Genomic DNA, 7,488 nt, shown 5'->3' with positions numbered 1-7,488 from the left:
TAATTGCAGTCTCATCCTATGTGAAGATGAGTGGAATATCCAATTGCCTACTTCATGGCCATCTTGAAATCTCTACAAGTTTTAATTTTATAAAACTCCAGGATAGCTTATTCTCAATTGAACATAATTACTTTAACATTTACTATGACATAGAATTATTTTTAAAAATTCAAGGTAGCACTGAAGGGGAAAATTCTACAAAATTAGCCAAAGTAAAAGCTGAAAAATTACAACCAGATCAATATATCTGTAAAAGGTATAAGCAAATATTCTATGAACTAAAAAATAACTACTCCGAAAATTTCATGTTTTTTTATTTTTTAATGATGTAAATGTGTATGGCCTGTAGTCATGGCCATTGTGAGCATTCACATGCAGGTTCTAATTAGATTTGGAAAGACGGTAAAGAAACAGTGGAGCCAAAAAACGAAGGGTCATTCCTTTATTAAAGTCTCCTACTGGCCGATGAGCAAACAAACAGTGAAAACACTTGCCTTTCACTCAGGGCTCCCAAAGCCCTAACGCATTCTCTGGTTCCGCAACCAGGAGAATCTTCTCTGGTTTCTTCTAGAATCAAAGGCCCCACCCTTGTCAGTGGAGCTTGCAAAAGCCCCTCAGCTCTGGTTCCCCATCTTCTCTCTCTCTCTCTCTCTCTCTCTCTCTCTCTCTCTCTGTTCTTCCTGCAAAAACATGGCTTCTCTCCTTCCCTATCTCTTTTCAAAACTTTCCAGTGCCAAACCTCTCCTCCAGCAAACATTAGCAAGACAATGGCCCTTCCCAAGCAGGAAGGTAATTTGCAATTTCACAGATCACATACTGGCACTGCCCAGTGCCATTTTTATCAATAAAAGTGAGCAAACTCAAAAAATAAAAATTTTACAAACTCATCTGCCCAACATTCCACCCTTTTTGCTCTCTTTGCATTCCACAGCACAGACATTTTTGTGCAAGGAATGAGGTACAACACACAAACGAATTACAGCAACAGCACAAGTCATACAATTGCAACAATACAAAGGTGCTCTTCACCCCCATCAGATTCTCTCACATTGTCCAAAAGCCACATGTCTTGTCTATCTAACATGGGAGCTGGTGTCCCCTCTGATCACAGTTCAAGATCAGTCCATGCACATGGAACCTCAGGCCTCTCCTTTATCCCTGCCATCTCGGCAGCTCTTAAGATGCTGACCCAAGGAATATCACGTGACTATGGTGGCCATCATTTCCACCTCTGCTCCAAAAAGCATGATGCCATCCACCCCTACGCCCCACAATCACAACAAATCTACCAGGGGCTTAATAGCTACTCTTTGCTGCTGGGTTTTTACCTTCTGGAGTCTGGAGATAGCACCTTCCACCTTCTCACCCTCAGAAGAAAAGCTGGAAATACCAGCTCCCGCCGAATCAGATCCACTCCACCGGCATGGCTCCTTCTTAGGCTTCTGCAGCTGCTGGCTTTCATGAAGCTGAACCCACAGTTAGTTGTTCCTCCAACAACTGCTTCTGCCAACATTCAACTTCCAGGGCAAACTTCAACTCGCAAACCTGTGTGTTCTCCTTCTCCAGCGTTCACTCCAGTTTCAAGATCTGCATCTCTTTCAATTGTGGCCATTCCAGGTCTTTCTGCTGCTCGGTTTGCAAGCCTCAGACAGCCTCTTTCATAGCCCTCTTGGTTTCCTCTTGCAGGGCTGTAAAAATCAGCCAACCCACGGTACCCAAAAGGACAGTCATGGAGAACCATAACAATAATTAGTCCTCTACCCCACCCATCAAGGGTGATGGCAGCTCCATACTGATCTGTTCCGAATTCTGCCACAAACTACACCAAATGTATGGTCAGTAGTCACTGCCGTCCTGGCTATACACATGCAGGTTCCCATTAGATTCAAGCAATTGGTAAAGAAAAAGTGGAGCAAAAAAAAAAAAAATGGTGGGCCATTTTTTTATTCAAGACTTGTATTGGCCAACAAGCAAACACACAGGGAAAACTCTTTCCTTTCACTCAGGGCTCCTAAATACTCTGACACATTCTCTGGTTCCACAACCAGGAGAATCTTCTCCAGTTTCTCCTCGAATCAAAGGCCTCACCAGTCTCATTGAGCTCACAAAAGCCCCTCAGCTCTGGTTCCCCATCTACATATCTTCTCTCTCTCTGTTCTCTCTGCAAGAACATGGCTTGTCTCCTTCTTCTCTCTCTCTTTTCAAAACTTTCTGGAGTGAAAACCTCTCCTCCAGCAAATATTAGTGAGACAATGGCTCTTCCCAAGCAGAAAGGTAATTTGCAATTTCAGATTACATACCTGGTGCTGCCCAGTACCATTTTTATCAACAAAAGTGAGCAAACTCAAAAAATACAAATTTTATGAACTCATTTGCCCAAGAAAATGACTATTTAATTCAGATTATCAGATAATTTTTAAGTTACTTTTTTTAATTTAGCCTTGATTAAAATAACTTTTCTCTACACTCCAGCAAATTTCTATCGAAGCAAGCAAAATAACACAAATGCAAAAAAAATATATTTTAAAAAGTAGTGTCATAACTATTCATTTGAAAAAGCACCCAACTGAGAACACAATATTTTTTTTTATTTCAAGTACCACTTATGAACTGTCTTTAAAAAGGGCACGTATAAGGATTTTTCTTGTCTTAAAATTTCGGTTGCTTTTGCTTTTCTAAAAGGCTCAGATTCTTTAAGAACAATGTTTTTCACTTTAGATTACCATAATGTGAAACAAAGTATTTCAGTCAGTGTGACAAATAACATCCTCCACTAGGGACTAGAAGACTATATCTTATTTATAAGAAAAAATATAGCACAATGACATAGTTCTTTAATTTCCCTCAGAACAGGCAAACGTTTTTGCAGCTTGACATTAATTATTTGGATTTATGGAAGAGTTAGTAGTTCAATTAATTTCTAAAATTAAAATGTATTGACTACCTATACATTTTGGCAGCAAAGAAATTATGTAGAATGGCAGCTAGCTTCTTACACATGTTGCTATTGAGTTGAACTCTTCTAGTTGATATGTAGTATTTTTTTGTTTTCTATTAGAGTTTGAAGTAAAAATTTAAGATAAAGCACCCAATTATTTTAAAACTTTCTTATTTCTAATGACAGGATTTTTTGTTTGTTTTTTGTTTTTACAGGGAAAGAGAGAGGGATAGATAGGGACAGACAGACAGGAACGGAGAGAAATAAGAAGCATCAATCATCAGTTTTTTGTTGTGACACCTTAGTTGTTCATTGATTGCTTTCTCATATGTGTCTTGACCGCGGGCCTTCAGCAGACTGAGTAACCCCTTGTTTGAGTCAGCGACCTTGGGTCCAAGCTGGTGAGATTTTTGCTCAAGCCAGATGAACCTGCGCTCAAGCTGGCAACATCGGGTCTCGAACCTGGGTCCTCTGCATCCCAGTCCAACGCTCCATCCACTGCGCCACCGCCTGGTCAGTTTCTTAACCTGCTGCCAATAGGGGTTAGAAATGATTTTACAATATTTATTTTCAGAATATTGATTAAGAAATATGTACAAATTTTTAAAATCAGTACTTTAAAGTAATGTCACAGGATTAAAGGAATAAATGACCACAGGATGAAAATAAGTATGTTGTATAAGTACTGCGCTAACCAACTGCGCCACTGGAGCATGAAAATAAGTATGTTTATAGTTGTTAATATGGAAAATAATAAGGTAGTAAGTAAATAACAATACAAGGAAAAGTAGTGTGTTATGTATTCATGACTCTAAACCTATTTGTCCCACCCTATATATGTGATACTACTATTATTAATTCAACTGAAAATATGTTAAGTTTACATTTAAAAACAAATCCCTGAAAAATGACTTGCCAAGAAAAAGAATATTTAGGGCAACTACTTTCTTGTGAGAACCCTAGTATAAAAGAAAATGTGATTATTAGTACACCATTAATTTGGTATTTTTTTGTGTAATTTGAACATTACTTATACTTTCCTCAAATTCAAGCATTTTATACTACCGATCTACCTGATCCAGGGAAGCAAAAGGAAAATGAGGATTCTAGATAAATCTTTGCACCTTTTAGCCCTGAAAATATACTGCCTGGATTTTCCTGGTTACATAAATAATATTAAATTTTTTTGTCATTATTTAAAATCTATAACCATAAATTCTACTTTTAAAAAATTTTGTATGATAAAAACCTAGACTATGTAATAATGGTTGCTAAAATTTAGAAATAAATAGCCTGACCAGGCAGTGGTGCAGTGGATAGAGCATTGGCCTGAGATGCAAAGGACCTAGGTTCAAACCCCAAGGTTGCCGGCTAGAGCACATGAGCACCAACTTGATCTCAGGGTCACTGACTTGAGCGTGGGAATCATAGATATGACCCCATGGTCGCTGGCTTGAGCCCAAGGTCACTGGCTTGAGCAAGGGGTCACTGCCTTTGCTGCAGCCTGCTGGTCAAAACACATATGAGAAAGCAATCAATGAACAACTGAGATGCTGCATGAAGAATTGATGGTCCTCATGTCTCTCCCTTCTTATGTCTGTCACTCTGGCTGTCTCTCTTGCTATATAAATAAATAAATAAAATTTTAAAATAAAATAGAATAATGATAACATTTTATGTTCTTTACTGGCTTCTAAATGCCACTGAGGGATTTGATGATAGCCACTCAATAATAGTTGACATTTAGGCCAAAGTAATACATATGTATGAGAGGTATTATCGTAGATTATTGAAGCTAAAAAAATTACAAGCCATTTTGTTTATCTGAAAATTTTATTTATATTTATTTATTTTTAGTGAGAGAGAGATAAATGCCAAAATCTGCATTTTCTTCTGAATTTTTTAGTTCTAACAGATTTAATGGAGTTGCTAAGGTATTTTTTTACATATAAAATTATGTCATTGGCCCTGGCCGGTTGGCTCAGCGGTAGAGCATCGGCCTGGCGTGCGGGGGACCCAGGTTCGATTCCCGACCAGGGCACATAGGAGAAGCGCCCATTTGCTTCTCCACCCCCTCCCCCTCCTTCCTCTCTGTCTCTCTCTTCCCCTCCCGCAGCCAAGGCTCCATTGGAGCAAAGATGGCCCGGGCGCTGGGGATGGCTCTTTGGCCTCTGCCCCAGGCGCTAGAGTGGCTCTGGTCGCGGCAGAGCGACACCCCGGAGGGGAAGAGCATCGCCCCCTGGTGGGCAGAGCGTCGCCCCTGGTGAGCGTGCCGGGTGGATCCCGGTCGGGCGCATGCGGGAGTCTTTCTGACTGTCTCTCCCCGTTTCCAGCTTCAGAAAAATACAAAAAAAAAAAAAAAAAGAAAAGAAAAAAAATTATGTCATTTACAAATAGAGATGATTTTATGTATTCTCTTTAGTTTTTGATTAGTTTTTTTCTTGTATAATTGTTCCTGCTAAGCCTTTTAGTACTATGCTGAATAGGATTGGTGAGAGTACACATTCTTACCAGATCTTACAGAAAAAGCTCTTGATTTTTCCCTATTAAATATAATGTTATCTATGAGATTTTATTATATAGCCTTTATTGTTAAGGTAAGTTTCTTCTATATGTACTTTGCTGAGAGAGTTTAATCAAAATGGGTGCCTGAGATGATCATGTGGATTACCTTTTATTTCCTTAATGTAATATATCACATTGATATACTTGCATATGTTTAATCAACCTTATGTCTTATGGTAAATTCCATTTGATCATAGTGTTCAAACTTTCGATGTGCTGTTGAGTTTTGTATGCCAGAATTTGGTTGAAGATTTTTGTTTATGTATTTTGCAGAGAAATTGGCATATATATTTATTATTTTGTGCTTTCCTTGTTTGCTTTCATTACACAGTGATACTATACTTATCAAATTATTTTGGAAGCAATCTCTTTTCTCCTACATTGTAAAAAATTTTAAAAAGTATTGTCATCAACTTTTCTTTGATAGTGGTAGAAATTTAATCATAAAGCCATTTTTACTGGGCTTTTCTTTGGTGAGAAGTTATTGATTGCCAAATCAATCACCTTAATTGATTTGGTGTCTTCAGACTTCTCATATCTTTATAATTTAGCTTTGGTAGGTTGTATGTTTCTAGAAATGTTTTCATTTTTTTCTAGATTATACATTTGTTGACTTTCAGTTGTTATAAAATGCCATTATACTCTCATTTCCCTCTTAGTTATTCATTGTAATGTCTCCTCTTTTATTTTTGTTTTTTTTTTAATTTAAGTTTTTCAGTTTTTTCTTAGTTTAGCCAAGGGTTTTAGATTTTGTTTATTTTTTAAAAGCTGTAACTTTGTTAATTATTTTTGTTCTTTATGGTTCTAATTTCAGCAATAATCTTTGTAATTTTCTTTCTTCTAACTTTGGACTTACTTTGTGTAACTTTTTGAGGTCTTAAATTAGGTTATTTGTTTAAGATTTTTATTTTATAATGTTTTATTGCTACAATATTTCCTCTTAGTAATGCTTTTATATTTCTCAATTGTCTTGATATGTTTTCAAATTTATTTTAGATTTTCTTTTATACCCAATGATCACTTAAAGTTTTTTAGTTTTCATATACTTGTTGATTTTTTAATTTTCTTACTGTGATTGATTTTTAGATTTATTACATTAAGGTTTATAAAAATATTTTGAATAATTTCAATCATCTTAAATTTATAAAAACTTGATATGTGACCTAACATATGATCTCTAATGAAAACAGTTTCTTGTGCATGTAAATAAACTTTATATTCTTCTGTTGTGGTGTGCAGAGTTCTAAAATCTCAGGTTCATTTGGCTATAGTGTTTTTCAAGGTTGCTATTTATTTCTTGACATTCTTTTATGACATTTTATTCATTTTTGAAAGTAAATTATCAGAGTCACCTCTTATTATCATGCTGCTATTTATTTATTTAGAACTGTCAACATTGACTTTATATATTTTATGCTCTGATGTTGAGTGCATACATTTTTATAATGATTATATCTTCCTAATGAATTGCCCCATATATATAATGATATAATAGACTTTATTTAAAAAAAAAAAACAAAGACTATCTTGACTGATATAAATATAGTTAATCCTTGTTTCTTTTGGTTACTATTTACATGACCAATATTCACTGTTTTCTTACTTTCAGCTTATGTGTATTCTTAAATATAAAGCTAGTATCGTCTAGTGTTCACTTTGGCAGAACATATATGAAAATATTTATGATACAGAGAAGATGAGCATGGATGACCCTTGTGCAAGAATCACACTCAAATTCATAAAGCATTCTGGATTTTTACCTATTTGAATAAATATTGACTGAAAATGTTCTAAACTGGTGAAGAAGAATGCAAAAAATTACAAGAAGCATAGATATACCCAAAGTAGGTGACACCAAAGAGGTCCACACCAAGACATATAGTAATTAAAATGGCAAATGTTAAAAGACACAGAAAGAATATTTAAAGCAGCAAAGTTACACAAGGAAGTTCCCATTAGACTGGCAGTTAATTTCTCCACAATAA

The 7,488-nt window shown here is 36.0% G+C and overlaps 1 non-coding gene across 1 annotated transcript; it reads left to right on the top strand.

Annotated features, from left to right (window-relative positions):
* Positions 1–7,152: 7,152 nt before the first annotated feature.
* Positions 7,153–7,261, top strand: LOC136312367 (U6 spliceosomal RNA). The gene has a single exon (XR_010726962.1). It is a non-coding gene; the product is annotated as a U6 spliceosomal RNA (small nuclear RNA).
* Positions 7,262–7,488: the final 227 nt, after the last annotated feature.

The sequence above is a fragment of the Saccopteryx bilineata genome, chromosome 8 (genome assembly GCF_036850765.1).
Source record: "Saccopteryx bilineata isolate mSacBil1 chromosome 8, mSacBil1_pri_phased_curated, whole genome shotgun sequence".
Lineage (NCBI taxonomy): Eukaryota > Metazoa > Chordata > Mammalia > Chiroptera > Emballonuridae > Saccopteryx > Saccopteryx bilineata.
This window is presented reverse-complemented; position numbering and strand designations above follow the sequence as displayed.